We start from the raw sequence: 18,355 nt of genomic DNA, 5'->3' as shown, positions 1-18,355 counted from the left end.
ATATGATATGTTAAATAGGCAACTCAGCCTTTTGTCTTGGGTTTGAAATTTAACATCTTCAAGGCAATTCTGACAGTAGAGTTCTGTGAGAAGGTAGCTTAAAGATCATTTTACTGGACCCATGTGTCAGTCATGTAGAAGAGTTACTTTTAGATCATTAACATTCTTAGATACTTGGCAGTTTCTTTGGTTTTCACTTACCCCCTTCAATTGGCATACTATGCGCTAGTACATCTATGGTCTTAGCACCCTTAAAGTTTAAAGTACTTGATCAGATCTAAAGTACTAAGGACTAAAGTTGAACGTGTGTATGCAGTAAAACACCAACCTCAACTTCAGCTTGTCCAACCGTAAAATGAAAATGCTATTCTGTTATAGATATAAGAGAACATCAGCATTTTAAAGGTGAAGGCAAAGGAGCATCTTAATGTCATGCAATATGACCCTTCGATAAAAGCCAGGATGACTGGATCTGTCAGATGCATGATGTCACTGAATTGCCTGATATGTCAGGTTCACAATGAGGATTAGCTTCGAAGAAACATGTAAATGAATCACAGATTATGCATCACCAGAAACTGGGACAAATTCAGAAAAAAATATCTTTTCCCCCAGCAGTCAAAATATTACCAGGGGGCGGGATTGTTATTATTGATGATGACAAAGGGGCTTAATATAGGGAAACATGTTTCCAGAAATCTAGATGTATTAGCCAGAGTTTAGGATTGTCAAAGAACTCTTGGGGAATATTATTTTAAGGTGTGTTACTTTTGTTTATGTTGCATTTGTTTAACTCTGTAAAGCTGTGTTACTGTGTCTGTCTAAAACACCTGATGATCTAATGAAGAGCTGAATGATCAGTAGTAAGACAGGAGAAAGGACAGGCAGGGCTGGCAGGCAGAAAGGATAAATATGAGAAGAAATCTGGGAGAAAAAAAAAGGATCAGGGAAGGAGAGAGAAAGGAGGAGATCAAGGTCCAACTGCCCAGTCACCCAGCTACATAGCCAGACAGGGGTAAGAAGGAAAGAAACTGGATACAGGAATAGAGAAAGACAAAAGCCCCAAGGGCAAAGATAGATGGGATAAATTAAAAAAAAAAAAGCTGACAAGAAACAAGCTAAGTCTGGGCATTCATGACTAAGAATATGAGAGATTTATTTGGGAGCTGTGTGGTGGCACCTTCCAAAAAGTCAAAAGACTTAAGAGCTAAAAGAGTAAAACAGCACACAACAAAGAATGTGGTATAGATTATCAAAATGGAAGACACGGAGTAGAAAAATGAAAATGTGCACACTAGGATCAGGATGGAGTGGGTCGCTCTGGCCTCAGGAGAGACTCCAGAAGCATATGGGGAACTGTGGAGATGCTGCACCTGACTCTTGTGCCTGTAGAGGATACTTACCATGGAACCACTAGCTCAAGCCTTGAGATCCAAACACAGAGCTTCAGTGAAGCAGAGCACAAACATATACAGTGGAGTTGCAATGGTGCCTGAAACAAAGCCAGCCCAGTATCTAAACTGAATCTGTTAGTCCAATCAACCACTCTCGTGGGAATCATGTTTAGAGGCCAACAGAGTGAGCGAGCAGGTGACGCCAATGTATTTGAGGGCTCTTTGTTTAAGCTTCATACACCTGCGGTTTCTGGAGCTGATCGTGATAGATTGGAAGCATCTGAGGAGACAAGTGGTGTACTGGGAAATACCCTGGGTACGTGATTAGCATAGACTACAGGTTCACAAACAGAGTCATTAATAATAGGTCATTAGGAAATGTTTCAACCTAAACTCTGCCATGGTACAAGGAATTCCTCTTGAAATAATAGTTAGGCAATAGGCAAATGTTAAATTGCTTATGATCAAGGTTTTAGACATCAGATTTTTCCCAGTGGATTTAGAGATGAAATGCTGAGTCAGGGTAACCAGTTGACAGGATTCTCGCGGCTGTGTGAGAGAAGAACAAGATCCCCACTGCCAAATTCTCAGGAATCATTTTCTTTTTTTTTCTTTCTTTTTTTTCCCTTTGGTTTTTTGAGACAGGTTTCTCTGTATATTTGCAGCCTGTGCTGTACCTAGCTCTTGTAGACCAGGCTGGCCTCGAACTCACAGAGATCCACCTGCCTCTGCCACCTGAGTGCTGAGATTAAAGGTGTGGGCCACCACCGCCTGGCAGGAATAATTTTCTTTATGTCTAAAGGAAGATAAATTCACTGACATCAACAGTTCCAGGGTGTAAATGTTAAAGCGAGCATTGCTTTCATTAAATTAAATTAAATTAAACAAGGGTTTGGAGTGATAGTTCAGTAGTTAAGAGCACATACTGCTCTTTCAAAGAACCTGAGTTGAGTCTCCACACAAACATGAGGAAGCTCACTACCGCCTCTAACACCAGATCCAGGAGGTCTGATGCCCCCTCCTGGCCTTCAGGGGCACTACACTCAATTGCATATACCCCCCCCACATACCCATAATTCTAAAAACTTAATTAGTTTAAATCAAATAGCCACATCTTCATTGGATTTATAAAAATTTTATAAAATAAATATTGTCTAAAAGTTTGCTGATTTTTTAATAAATATTTTGTATCAATCTTGGTGGTATTTGTTATATAAAATTAATGAAGTTTAATGTCTTCAAATTTTTAACATTCTGATCATTAATCTTAATATATTTATCACACGTATTTTGCACTGTTCATTGTTGTGGCTATTTTGTACAGAGATATTTAAATATCTTAGGTGTACTATAAACAAACTGCAGAATTTGTTTAATAATGCTTTTACAAAATATATTCTAAAAGGATGCAAAGACTGTTCCAAAGGATTACATTGAATCAAGATTCTCATCTTTGGTCCCCTGTCCGTGCCGTCTCGGGCCTTGCTCCAGGGCCCCGCTGGCGCCCAGCCGGCTGCAGGCCTTGGGTGAAGCAGGGGTGCCAGAGAACGTGTTTGTCGGGCAGTCAAAGATCTATGCCTACATGAGTCCAAACAAGTGCTCTGGAATGTGCTCCCCTCTTCAGGAAGAGAATTCAGTTGCACATCACGAGGTCAAATGCCAGGAGAAGCCATTAGCTGGAATAAACAGGAAGCGAGAAGAGAAAAAGAAATGCTGGGAATACTATCCGAAGCTCTGTGAAGTCCGATGAACAGAGAAGATCAAAGAGGTCAGGAGAGGTCCCCTGGCACCATTACCAAACCAAAAACCTGAAGCAGCAGAGCCTCCAAAAACTCCACCTCCATCATGTGAGTCTACCAATACTGTGTTTGTCAAGCAGGCCCTGAAAAAAACCCTCAAGGGCAAGCAGGCCCCTCGGAAAAAGTCTCAAGGGAAAACAGAAGAATGGAAAGCTTACAGATTTCTACCGGGTGAGAGGGAGCTCCAAGAAGAGCAAAGTCTGAAGAAAAGGGGGAAAAAAAAGATGAACTGATTGAGAACGGGAAGGAAGAAGGCATGAAGATTGACCTAACTGACGGAAAAGGCCGGGGTGTAATTGCCACCAAGCAGTTCTCCTGGGGAGAATTTGTGGTAGAATACCATGGGGACCTCACTGAGATCACCGATGTCAAGAAGCGGGAGGCTCTATGCACAAGACTCCTCCACAGGCTCCTCCATGTACTGTTTTCAATATCTGAGCAAAACCTACTGCGTGGATGCCACTCGAGAAACTAATCGCCTGGGAAGGCTGATCAATCATAGTAAGTGTGGGAATTGCCAAACTGCCTCACCTCACCCTCATCGCCTCCCGCGACATTGCAGCTGGGGAAGAGCTCCTGTATGACTGTGGTGACGGCAGCAAGGCCTCCATTGAGACCTATCCTTGGCTGAAGCATTAACCATGTGGCTTCCCTGCCTCCTTCAAAGGACAAAGTGCCCTCAAAGGGAAATGATTTGTTTTACACACACTTACTCTAATTACTTCAGATGTTTATACAAAGTCTATTAAAGATGCCTTTTCATGTAGTATTTAAATATCTGTTACAGGTTTCCAAGGTTGACTTGAACAGATGGCCTTATATTCCCAAAACTTTTATATTCTCTTTGTTTTTGTGCCTTTTTACATACAATTGAGCATTTGTGCTTCCCGCACAATCAAGGACTCGGCAGGCACAGGTGTCGAGAATGGAGTGGAACGTGAACTAGGAAGCCGGGCTCTGCCTAAGATGAAAGCCAGGACTCCCCTGCACCCCACGTCCAAGGATAGGCGGGTGTGAGGATGCTGCTAACCCCCACGCACAGCCTAGATGTGATGTCTCCAAGCTCTTGTTCTCTTCAGCGTCTTGACAGGCGTACACATTAACGTGTGTGAATATTTTTAGCAAAAGTTTTGCAGTAAGCTCGTCTTCCCCTCTGCTTTCTCCAAAGCTTACTGAGCCGGGGGCTCGGAAGTCTGGCCGAGAACAGATTTCTTCCATAGGCTTTCGGTTTTTCAGGCACCTCGAAGCATCAGGGTGGGCCATCAGACTAGAGGCAGGCCCAGAAAAGCATTGTTCGCCTACCCCAGCAGGGAGGTCTCCTGAAACTGCATTAATTCTTTATAGAAATGTGAACACTGAATTTATTTTTTTAAAAAAATAAAACAACAAAATGTTTTTAAAAAATCAAAAAAAAGAGAAAAAGCACAGAAAACAACTTATATGTATATAGGTTTTGAAAGGAGTGAAATGACTGTTTTCTTCTGGGTCTTTTTTTTTTTAATCTTTTTGGCTTGGCTTTGTATAGAGAAGATTTGAGATGGTACTCTTCTAATCAAAAGTAAGATTTTGTAGTGGGACCAGAAATTACTAAATCCATACATACCTACCCGCCCCTCCACCCTCCACCTGCAACCTTGTTTCTGTTCCATGGAAAGTTCTCTATCTTAAATGGCGTGCATGTGTGTGTGCCTGTGTTTCTGTGCATGCATGCCATATGTATGGAAAGCCCAGAAGATGCTCAGATCCCTCAAAGCTGGAGTTATAGTCACGAACTGTCTGATACGGGTACAGGGAACTAAAATCAGGTCCACTGGAAAATCAGTAAGTATTCTTACCTGCTAAGCCTCCTCTCCAACCCCAGAAAATGCAAAAGAAATGGACATTTTTTTAGATAAGTACCACATACCAAAGCTAAACCAAGACCAGGTGAACGATCTAAATAGACCTGTTAGTCGCGAAGAGCTAGAAACCGTTATCAAAAATCTACCTTCCAAAAAAAGCCCAGGACCAGATGGTTTCAATGCAGAATTCTACCAGAACTTCCAAGAAGAGCTAATACCTATACTCCTTAATGTATTTCACAATATAGAAACAGAAGAGTCATTGCCAAATTCCTTTTATGCAGCTACAGTTACCCTGATACCAAAACCACACAAAGACCCAACCAAGAAAGAAAATTACAGGCCGATCTCACTCATGAATATTGATGCAAAAATTCTCAATAAAATACTGGCAAACCGAATCCAAGAACACATTAGAAAAATTATCCATTATGATCAAGTAGGCTTCATCCCAGGGATGCAGGGCTGGTTCAACATACGCAAATCTATCAATGTAATCCAGCATATAAATAAACTGAAAGAAAAAAACCATATGATCATTTCATTAGATGCTGAAAAAGCATTCGACAAAATTCAACATCCATTTATGTTAAAAGTCTTGGAGAGATTAGGGATACAAGGGTCATACCTAAATATAATAAAAGCTATATACAGCAAGCCGACAGCTAACATCAAATTAAACGGAGAGAAACTCAAAGCCATCCCGCTTAACTCAGGAACACGACAAGGCTGCCCACTTTCGCCATACCTCTTCAATATAGTGCTGGAAGTTCTAGCAATAGCAATAAGACAGCATAATGGGATCAAGGGGATTCGAATTGGAAAGGAAGAAGTTAAACTTTCGTTATTCGCAGATGATATGATAGTGTACATAAGCGACCCCCAAAACTCCACCAAAGAACTTTTACAGCTGATAAACAGCTTTAGTAATGTGGCAGGATACAAGCTCAACTCCAAAAAATCAGTCGCCCTCTTATACACAAAGGATATGGAAGCAGAGAGGGAAATCAGAGAAGCTTCTCCATTCACGATAGCCACAAACAGCATAAAATATCTTGGGGTAAATCTAACCAAGGAAGTGAAAGATCTATTTGACAAGAACTTTAAGGCATTGAAGAAAGAAATTGATGAGGATACCAAAAAATGGATGGACATCCCTTGCTCTTGGATTGGGAGGATCAACATAGTAAAAATGGCAATTCTACCTAAGGCAATTTATAGATTCAATGCAATCCCCATCAAAATCCCATCAAAATTCTTCACAGATCTGGAGAGGACAATAATCAACTTTATATGGAAAAACAAAAAACCCAGGATAGCCAAAACAATCCTATACAATAAAGGATCTTCTGGAGGCATTACCATCCCTGACTTCAAACTCTATTACAGAGCTACAGTAATGAAAACAGGGTGGTACTGGCATAAAAACAGAGAAGTCGACCAATGGAATTGTATAGAAGACCCGGATTTTACCCCACAAACCTATGAACACCTCATTTTCGATAAAGGAGCTAAAAGTATACAATGGAAGAAAGAAAGCATCTTCAACAAATGGTGCTGGCACAACTGGATGTCAACCTGTAGAAGAATGAAAATAGACCCATATCTATCACCGTGCACAAAACTCAAGTCCAAATGGATTAAAGACCTCATTATCAGCCCGAAAACACTGAACCTGATAGAAGAGAAAGTGGGAAATACCCTACAACAGATGGGCACAGGTGATCGCTTCTTAGGTATAACCCCAGAAGCACAGGCATTAAGGGCAACATTGAATAAATGGGACCTACTAAAACTGAGAAGCTTCTGTAAAGCAAAGGACACTGTCACTAAGACACAAAGGCAACCTACTGACTGGGAGAAGATCTTCACCAACCCCACAACAGACAAAGGTCTGATCTCCAAAATATATAGAGAACTCAAGAAACTAGACTTTAAAAGGCTAATTAACCCAATTAAAAAATGGGGCACTGAACTGAACAGAGAATTCTCAACAGAAGAACTTCAAATGGCCAAAAGATACTTAAGGTCGTGCTCAACTTCCTTAGCAATCAGGGAAATGCAAATCAAAACAACTTTGAGATACCATCTTACACCTGTCAGATGGCTAAAGTCAAAAACACCAAGGATAGCCTTTGCTGGAGAGGGTGTGGAGGAAGGGGTACCCTCATCCATTGCTGGTGGGAATGCAATCTTGTGCAACCACTGTGGAAGTCAGTGTTTTGGTTTCTCAGGAAATTCGGGATCAACCTACCCCTGGACCCAGCAATACCACTCTTGGGAATTTACCCAAGAGATGCTCTATCACATGTCAAAAGCATTTGTTCAACTATGTTCATAGCAGTATTATTTGTAATAGCCAGAACCTGGAAACAACCTAGATGCCCTTCAATGGAAGAATGGATGAAGAAAGTATGGAATATATACACACTAGAGTACTACGCTGCGGTAAAAAACAATGACTTCTCGAATTTTGCATGCAAATGGATGGAAATAGAAAACACTATCCTGAGTGAGGTATCCCAGACCCAAAAAGATGAACATGGGATGTACTCACTCATAATTGGTTTCTAGCCATAAATAGGGGTCACAGAATCTACAATTGGCGAACCTAAAGAAGCTAAGTAAGAAGGTGAACACAAGGAAAAACATATCGTTATCCTCTTGGATAAGGGAAGTAGACAAAATTGCCGGGGAGAAAAGTGGGATCTTGGGGGTGGGGTGGGAAGGGGGTAAGGGGAGATGGGGAGAGAAAAGGTAGAAGGGAAGGAGGGGGGACTTGGGGAAATAGGAGGATCGGGATAAAGGAAGGTTGGATAGGGGAGCACGGAACCACAATTCTTAGTTAAGGAACCCACTTTAGGGTGGGCAGGAGAATTGACCCTAGAGGGGCTCGCAGGTGCCCAAGCTGAGGTCCCCAGTTAGTTCCTTGGGCAGCTGAGGATAGGGAACCTGAAATGACCCCATCCTAGCGCAATACTGACGAATATCTTGCATATCATCTTAGAACTTTCATCTGGCGATGGATGGAGATAGAGACAGAGACCCACACTGGAGCACTGGACTGAGCTCCCAAGGTCCCAATGAGGAGCAGAAGGAGGGGAAACATGAGCAAAGAAGTCGGGACCACGAGGGGTGCACCCACCCACTGAGACAGTGGAGCTGATCTACTGGGAGCTCACCAAGGCCAGCTGGACTATTACCAAAAAAAGCATGGGATAAAACTGAACTCTCTGATCATGACGAACAATGAGGGCTGATGAGACGCCAAGGACAATGGCACGCAGTTTTGATCCTATGCAATCTGCTGGCTTGGTGGGAGCCTAGCCAGTTTGGATGTTCACCTTCCTAGATATGGACGGAGGGGGGAGGACCTAGGACTTACCACAGGGCAGGGAACCCTGACTGCTCTTTGGACTGGAGAGGGAGGGGGAGAGGAGTGGGGGGAAGGGGAGAGGGGTGGGAGGAGGGGGAGAAGAGTGGGAGGAGGGGGAGAAGAGAGGGAGGAGGGGGAGGGAAAGGGGAGGCTGGGAGGAGGTGGAAATTTGTTTTTTTTTCTTTATTCTTCTTTTATCAATAAAAAAAATTAAAAAAAAATAAAAATAAAAGCTATTTACAGCAAGCCGTCAGCTAACATTAAATTAAATGGAGAAAAACTCAAAGCCATCCCACTAAAATCAGGAACACGACAAGGCTGTCCACTCTCTCCATACCTCTTCAATATAGTGCTTGAAGTTCTAGCAATAGCAATAAGACAACATAAAGGGATCAAAGGGATTCGTATCGGAAAAGAAGAAGTTAAGCTCTCGTTATTTGCAGATGATATGATAGTATACATAAGCGACCCCAAAAACTCTACCAAAGAACTCCTACAGCTGATAAACACCTTTAGTAATGTGGCAGGATACAAGATCAACTCCAAAAAATCAGTGGCCTTCCTATACACTAAGGATAAGGAAACAGAGAGGGAAATTAGAGAAGCATTACCTTTCACGATAGCCACAAATAGCATAAAATATCTTGGGGTAACTCTGACCAAGGATGTGAAAGATCTATTTGACAAGAACTTTAAGTCTTTGAAGAAAGAAATTGAAGAGGACACCAGAAAATGGAAAGATCTTCCTTGCTCCTGGATTGGGAGGATCAACATAGTAAAAATGGCAATTCTACCAAAAGCAATCTATAGATTCAATGCAATCCCCATCAAAATCCCATCAAAATTCTTCACAGATCTGGAGAAGACAATAATCAACTTTATATGGAAAAACAAAAAACCCAGGATAGCCAAAACAATCTTATACAACAAAGGAGCATCTGGAGGCATTACCATCCCTGACTTCAAACTCTACTACAGAGCTACAGTATTGAAAACAGCTTGGTATTGGCATAAAAACAGAGAAGTCGACCAATGGAATCGAATAGAAGACCCTGACATTAACCCACAAACCTATGAACACCTGATTTTCGATAAAGGAGCTAAAAGTATGCAATGGAAAAAAGAGAGCATCTTCAACAAATTGTGCTGGCAAAACTGGATGTCAACCTGTAGAAGAATGAAAATAGATCCATATCTATCACCATGCACAAAACTCAAGTCCAAATGGATTAAAAATACTTCTAAATGCTCAATTTAAAGTCTGGCTTAACCGTTTTTCTATTATGATCACAGTACACAATAAGAATTTATGTAAAAATAATTTTCTCATAGACATTAATGGGAATAAAACATTGAACAGTACATCAATACATCAGTTTAAATATATGTCACGAAACGTGAGATGGCATAAATTATTAAGATCAACAATGAGATGGCATAAATTAATGTTGTATAAATTCAAAATGCACCATGACAAGCTTGTTTATATTTTGATAATAATCTTAAATGTTCATTATCATTGATTCCTAAAGTAATTCAACCTCTTTATAGATCTTTGTCTCTTTGACTCAAGGACAGAGATGGATTTTCATTGGAAGGATAGAATGCTAAGCTTCTAAGTATGTCCAAATTACCCAGAAGAATGGTGACCAAATTCCAAATAATGTCATAAGACTTGGGATAGTTGCATGAACTGCAAATCCCTGCCTCAACAATGCTTCAATACACTATAAAATGTTAAGACAGATCATCAGATAAGAAACATTAGTGATGGCTCAGTGGTTATGAGCACTTGCTGTTTATCCAGAGGACCTGAGTTCAGTGCCCAGCACCCATGTCAGGTGGCTCACAATATCTTATAACTCCAGCTTCAGAGGATCTGACACCTCATCTAGCCTCTGTCCACATATGTATATGGGTAGTGGAGACAGACTTAAATAAAGGCAGAAGAGGAATTAAAATATTGTTACTAATTGTATTAAAAAGATGGGTTTTAAAACACTATCAAAGCTCCAAACATTTTACCCTTGAGTAACCAACTATATACACAAGGAAAGAAGAGGGGAGAAATGTAGATAAGAAAAAGATGGAAGGTCTGGCATGAAGGACCATTACAGAAATGTAACATTGCTGTGATAAAGACACATGAGGTAGATCTATGTCTAGGAAGTCAATCAAGAGTGGTGTCTCATTCTTCAGCATTTCCAGTCATGAAAGTTTAGTGCACAGTGATATACACAGTTAATACATGTTCCATGGCTGAGTGCGATCATGGATCACAGAAGCAGTGAACAAACACATACCGTTGAGAAGGAATGATCAGCATGGCACAACACAAAGTGAGAAAAGACACAGGAGCGAGAGGAAATATTAAACATGTTATATCATAGATTAAAAATGTCAGGATATGACACAATTCTGGGTGTGGTTTTAGACAAAAAAGGCACAACTGAGTAGTAGTTCATGACTTAAAAATTACATCAATAATTTCCTTAATCTGAAGGGAGTAGAAAGCAACTCATCTGAAGGATGGAGACTAGACTGCACAAGGAAAAGAAGCAAAATATATAATAATGAAAATCTGTATTCTTATATAGCCAGCACCGTATTCTAAGTCTTCAGCAATATGGGAGAAAACTTGACTTAATTCTTCACCAGATCTGTTTCTTGAGGAAGATAAGAAGGCACGTTGCTAGGAGGAAAAAATAGATTGTTATTACTGGCCCTGTTGATGGGGCTAGCCATGGGAAGGGTCATTAACTGCCAGAAAGAATGGCACAGAGGGGTGCCCTGGTTGTACAGGTGAGGCACAGGTGAATAAATGAGACAAGAGAGCAGATATGTCCTTTAAAACTAGATTTTAGTTGTTGGGCAGATGTCCATTTGAGCCTGGAGAGGTGGTACCAATGACCAAGCCCCAGGAGCTGGTGAGCTGGTGTTACCTGAAGAACCCTCTGGTCTTGGCCCAAACAGCAGGAGTGGCCTGTAGAATATGCTTGAAAATGTGTGGGGTTAAAACAGGCTCTGGAGACTTTTAGTTTTTACCAGACCAGATTTCTTGATAAAGCAGCAGAAATTTTTAGGAACCTGTAGGTAGGTATCTGTAAGATATCCAGAACAGGAACATTTTCGAAGACAATTAAAGGGAATTAAGAACTCTCCGTCTTTGAATCCTGGACTATGAAGCCTGGGAAAGAGGTATATCCGTCTGTATTTTTAACAAGAAACTCAACAAATGAGGTAATGAGTTACCAGTATCCTAAGTCATCAAATGCCATTAGACAGATTTGAGAGGGATAAACGAGCAGAAATGAGACAACTTTTTGCTATGCAGGAATCCCAAGTCTCTTTGTAGTCTTTGGCAAACAGCAGTCTTATTAAAAGCAGCACTTGCCATTAGCTACTGAGTCCAGGAGGCCCGAAGATTTTCCTGTTGGGGGAGGATTTAGTCTACCTGTTTTTGCATGATCGATTCCCTGGTGTAATGTCTAGGAAGCTGATGAGGTGGAAGGCCACTTTTTGCTGTGTGGCTGGCTTTGCCATACCCAAAGACAAGCCTACAGGAAGGTCTTCTGTAACTATGCATTTTTCTTTTTTGGAGGAGCTATAGGATGCTGCAGTCGCTTGCATATCCCTGTCATAAGAAGCTCTTTTTTGGAAATGTCACCCCTGACTCCTGGTTCCCCTATATCCAAGGAGTCTGGAATGTTTGGGTGGAACATTCCATCCCAGACCCCTCTCCTGGGAGTTGCCTCAGTCCAGACTTCACCTTCGAGAAAGTCCACCTATGATAACGCCTCCCCAAAGAGGGTCAAGACCACTCCCACAGGCTATTTAAACTGCCCCCAGAGAATGAACACGTGGTCTTTCAGGTTCTCCTTTCCCCTCTCAGTGGGTTTTGGTGTCTTCCTTCACACCTTCTCTCTGGGGACTGGAAGGCCACCCAAAAGCTCTGGCATCCATTAAACCTGGGCTTTTTCTAGTTCGGTTTGATTTGGTCTGATTTGGATTATTGCGTCAGTGGAGAGGTTTATCAGGACATAAAAATTCATTAATAATCAGTCAGTGATCAGCTTTCTCCATTAGACTCCAAGGAAAAATTACTTTTAGGATCTTGATCAACTGTGAGTGTCTAAGAATAATAGTCACTCCTTCCTCACATTGAAATAAAAGGAAATTGATAACTCCTAAAGGCTTTTTTCATGTAACTAACTGAAGTCAATCTTTATCACAGCATACTTTTACATAAACTCTCATGCTGAAATCACAGGGAAAGAAGACTTGGTCAGAATGGCACCAAATCTGTAATCCTAACACTCTGAAAGCTGAAGCAGGAGGATGAAAAGTTTGAGGCTAGCATGTACTACACAGTGAGAGCCTGTATTACAAACAGAAGAAGAAGGAGAAGGAAAGTCTGGGAAGACTGGTGTTGGGGCTAATCCATGTTCCTAAGTATGTACATTTTTCAATTTAATTTAAAGTTTTCTTTGTGTTTGAGGCTTTTCATTCAAGTACACAGTGAAATATAATCATATATATCTTCCCATTTCCACATTCTAACACTACCCCCCTCCCACCAGAATTTTTATATTGGATCACCTTACAAGCTAGCTCAAGGATCTTCAGAGAAGGGGACACAGAAAGACTATGAAAGTCAGAAGTGGTAAATGACTACAAAAACTACTTTCTGGACACAGCAGGGAAGTTGACTTTACATATACGAATTTACAGAAGTTGAGACAGTATGCACAAGTCTACAGCAAACTCAATCCAGACAAAATCTCAGCATGGAGGGGAAAGGTGAGCATGATCTCTCCCATCCTGTTCCGAGGAGATATGAGCAACAATAGCTCTGGGAGAGGAAGAGTCAAGTTTTCCTTAAAGCTTTGACCACTGATAGGCCAACCACATGCTAGATGATGGCCTCACATACAGGAGTATTTTGACAGCACAAATTGGACTTGACTGGGAGGGAGGGAGAAGGAGAGGTAGATAGATGACAATACCTACCTACCTACATACATACATACATATATATATACAGTTGATAAAGTAGAGAGGAGGTAAGAATGTATCTGGATGGAGTTGGAAACGGATGTAAAAGTAATCAAGATACATTGTACGAAATTCTCCAATAATTAATAAAAGTATTTTAGAAGAAAGCTGAAAATGGAGCATTTTGACAGACTTTATGTAAAATAATTGAAAATTATGATAAATGTATATACAAAAAAATAATTTGTGCATATAATTTCAAGACTATTTTCTTTTCATGAACAGAAATGGGATGAGAAGAAGATAAGAAAATAAGAAAAGAGGATTCAGCCTGATGAAGAGTAGTATCAATAATTATTTGTGACAGCCTATGGCAGAAACTAAGTTTGGTGGGTTCAGTGGGCTAGAACCAGTCCATCGCACACTAGAAATAGTTGCCATTTCACATGAAAGCTTTTTAAAGATATGGCATTCAAAACTAAGTACAGGGTCTCTGTTCCAGGTCCATCTATAGCTCCAATTTCTGAATGCCTGAGTCTTCATATAGAAGGAAGGCATTCACATGTTTGTGCTCTGTGATACTAGGGTGGTGAGAGGCTGAGTCTGCACTGTGATTGGGATGATAGTCTAGTCCTTGGTTTAGAGGTTTGTTGTTCCCTGAGTCCCATGGAGATCTAGATCTGTGATATAAAATCCAACCCAACTCTGGATCTATGACATCATCTACATGAAGGATTGAGGGTGACATTTAAACAATTTTCACCGGATTATGTATCAGTGAAAAGGAAACAATTACACGAGCAAATTCAAAAAATTAATTATGAAGAGTTGGGAGGAAAACCTTTCTTTGAGTCCTTGGAGTACACATGTTATAGGGATAAGACAGAAAGCACAGAAGTCAATTTAAAAATCAGGGACCTATCACATGGCTTGTCTGAAGGCGTGGTCAACCTGAAGTCCTTCCCCAGCAAATACTAGCCTGTGAGAATTCATAAGTTTGAAGAACACCAACATTTAGGAGCTTCCAAGAAGGACAAATTGATGATCTTTGGAGTTTCCCTCCTTACAAGTAAGATTTTTAAAACTCCATTCATACGTTTTGCAAAGTTGAAGTTTGTTCATCTTTATAATGTAAAAAGGTTGTATCTATTGCAAAATATAAGACTACTTATGTGGAAAATTGGTAATGAATTTCCTGTATACAGTTATCTTATAATTCTGGACACTCTTGTAAATGTGCGTAGGGGCAAGCATGCTGTCATTTTGAGGGTATAAACTTAGAAAATAGAATTGCTGCCATAGATCTAACTCAAGTGATAATGTTTGGTTAGAGTACACACAGGCCTGGATTCAATCCCCAGGCACATAAACACACACACACACACACACACACACACACACACACACACACACACACACTACAATCCCTGAGTACTGAAGGTGTCATTGTCAAGGTTATATATCCCAATTTATACTCCCAACAGCAGCATTTATAGATTTTCATTAATTTGTATTCTTGTTGACTCTTCACAATAATATAATTTTAACTACTCTCAATGTATATGGAGTTGACTTATTCCTTTTTAATATGCATTTGCCTCAAAAATATGAATTTGTGTCAGGCAAGATAGTGTGTACTTTTAATCCTAGTTCTTACAAGGCAGTAGCAGGTGGATTGTTTTGAGTTTCAATTCCAGCACTCAAGAGGCAGTGGCTGGCAGATCTCTGTGCATTTGGGGCCAGCCTGGTCTACAGAGTCAATTCCAGGACAGTCATGGCTACACAGAGAAATGCTTTCCTGAAAGATAGATAGATAGATAGATAGATAGATAGATAGATAGATAGATAAACAGATAGATATTTCTCTTCACAAAAGGATGTTCTAACAAAGCAAAAGGTAGATTAATATGAGGAAACTGTTAAGTACGATAAGATGCCTAAAATACTGTACATACCTAGATGACAGAACAGTAGTCATATTCATAGACACAAGCCAGAATGATAGTTGTCTGAGTATATGGGAAATAATAATGGATTGTTTTACAGTATTCTACAATTTAAAAGTCTCAATAAGTAGATGAGAGTAAAAAGATGGTCTTTTTTACTATCTAACTTTTTAGCTTGATATGGTGACACAGACCTTTAATCCAAGCACTCAGGAGGCAGAGGCAGGCAGATCTCTGTTTGAGGCCAACCTAGTCTACAGGTGGATTGTTTTGAGTTTCAATTCCAGCACTCAAGAGGCAGTGGCTGGCAGATCTCTGTGCATTTGGGGCCAGCCTGGTCTATAGAGTCAATTCCAGGACAGTCATGGCTACACAGAGAAATGCTTTCCTGAAATTTGTTTGAATTTCAGGAAAGAATGAGTTTCAGGACAGCCATAGCGACACAGAGAAACCTTGTCTTGAAAAACAAAGAAAAAAAATATATATATATATTCATGTGTGTGTCCACACATGTGCACATGTGTTTCTTGGAAGGACAGAAGAGAGCATCAGAGTAAAGGCATAGAATTGAGGACCACAGTCCTGAATTTGAATTCTATCTGTAGATGGAGGCTTAGAAAAGTGGATCAATATTTGTTGTGGTAAATTGTTGTGGATTGAGCTTATTTACTAATGCTAATCTGATATGAAACTGCCATTTAGGAGCTACTGAAACCCTGGAGCATGTCCATGCCCTTAGGAATGAAAAGGATGAGTATATTCATATACATATACTTCAGAACTAGATGGGATTTCTTATTTTTACTATTGACTAAGATTATGTGGAGAAGTGGAGGCAACAGCATTTTCCACACACAAGTACAGGGTATGTACCTTGTGTAAGAAAAATAAATTAAGGCCTATCCACAAACATAAGACAAAGTTTTCAGCGAAAAGGAGCAATACAATGAAATCAAATGTCGATTCTTTTCTCAGACTATCTCAGGAAAAAAGTCATCGTTTCAGTAAATATTGAGCTCTCTATTTTTTATTTTTAGTTTGTAATAGTTCTCTGAGAGTTTGGTGCAAGCTGCTTTAATCATATTCACTCCTCCCCTAATTCTTCCCAAATCCACTCTCCATTCTCTACCCACTAACTTTCTGAGTTTTAAAAAGAGATCTATCAAGACCAATGGGTGCTGCCCAAATATTCTTGCATGCATGATCTTCCACTGCAGTGCAATCTGAGTACCAGGAACTGTGTCTTTCCTTATCACAACAGCTAAAAATTACCAATAACTTCACGGTTAGGGCAGAATTTAGTGCCCACTTCCATTTTTATGATGGGAGTTTGGTCTAGCTTGGACGTGCACACATCATGTACATGGTGCTACAACCACTGTGCAGTTCACAAGTGCAGCTGCCCTGCAGTGCTGCTGTGCACAGAAGATTCTGTTTCCATGTAGTCATCTACCACCTCTAGTTCTTACAGTCTTTCCACACTCTTTTTGCAATGATTCCTGAGTTTTTTAAGTCGGGGATGTAATAGAGACACTGTTTCAGGTCAAGCCTTATCGTGTAGTCTCTTATTCTCTGCACCTGGAAAGTTATGCGTTTCTAAGTTAATAATCATAACTGCAAATAGAAGCTTAGCTGATGAGGCTTGAGAGATGCATTAATCTATGGGTATGACAAGCCATTAGGAGTCAGTCCAACACTATATCCATTTAGCAAATTAAATATACTAGATTCTCTCTTAGGGCCTATGACCTGTCTAGCCATGGTTTCTTGGTCCAATAATGGTGCCAGGCATGGGTTTCAGCTTCTGGAGCAGAACTTAAGTCCAATCAGAAAGTAATTGGTTATCCACATGATGTCCGTACCACTAATGCACCAGTGAGCATGTCTTACAAAGCCTTTGTTGTTACAGTGTACAGTGTCATGGCTAGGCTTGATTGATGATAGTGTTTCTCCTTCAATAGTGTAAACAGAACTCCTCTGCACTGTGAAAGTTAGTCAGTGGGGATAACGCTTCCAGATCTGTACCAGTCTGTTTTCTCTGTCACATCTTGAAAGGTAAACAAGAACACTGGCAATACTAAGTCCTACTTTCTTTTAACTAAAACAACTTTTAATTCTTAGTCTTCAAAGGTTTTTGGTGGTGGTAGTAGTGATGATAGTGGCTTGTTTTTTAATGTTTTGGGTTGGTTTGAGTTGCTTGGGTCTCATAATGTATGTTGAGCTAGCCTCAAACTTTATATCTTGTCCAGGCTCATCTCAGATTCACTGCAATCCTCCTGTCTCAGTCCGTAGAGTAGTGGAGTTATTGTACTGCAACACTGTGACAAACAGCCACAAGTTTTCAATAAATTATCTTTAAATGATATGCACCCTATATAGAATTCTAGTATCTGTAAAATCACAGCACTGAATAATCTCTATAACCTATTCCATTTTTCATAGTCCAACGATTCAGACAAAAACAGAGGCTTCAATTTCCCACTGGAAACATATAAATTAGTGAAAAGGAGTAGTGGATTAAGAAAAAAGTACTCTAACATAAATAGATATGATTAGATTAGAACTACATGAATCTTAAAAATCATGGTAGGGAAATTTTCAGTTTTATAATAGATAAAATTATTTATTCCCACTAATTTAAATGAACTTAGTCCTTATTTAAATTCTTGTTTCTTTTGCTTCATAGAAAGAAGAAAAGAAGTAACTGTTGTCTTCTCTAGGTTATGCGCTTTTTTCTCGTATATATATATAAAGTTAAAATTCTAAGTATGTCTTAATCATGTAAGTTAGAAAAATATTGACCCCATTCTACATAATGTTGTAAGCCCTGGGAGCTCAACTTGAGTTGACAGCTTCCCAAAAATTTTAGTATTTGCCATCATCTTCCAGCAGGCATTGCAATGTTCATGTCACAACTATGTGAAAAGCAGGAAAAAAAGCCTCAGAATTTAACTCCATTTAAATATGTTGTAGCCACTATAATAACTCATATGATTTTATCAGT

General features: G+C 40.0%; 2 pseudogenes; both read left to right on the top strand.

Moving 5' to 3' along the window:
* Positions 1 to 18,355, top strand: part of LOC142837303 (vomeronasal type-1 receptor 4-like) — a 138,535-nt pseudogene that overhangs the window by 30,458 nt on the left and 89,722 nt on the right.
* LOC142860714 (N-lysine methyltransferase KMT5A pseudogene) lies at positions 2,977 to 3,832 on the top strand (annotated as a pseudogene).

Source organism: Microtus pennsylvanicus, chromosome 1 (genome assembly GCF_037038515.1).
Source record: "Microtus pennsylvanicus isolate mMicPen1 chromosome 1, mMicPen1.hap1, whole genome shotgun sequence".
NCBI lineage: Eukaryota > Metazoa > Chordata > Mammalia > Rodentia > Cricetidae > Microtus > Microtus pennsylvanicus.
This window is presented reverse-complemented; position numbering and strand designations above follow the sequence as displayed.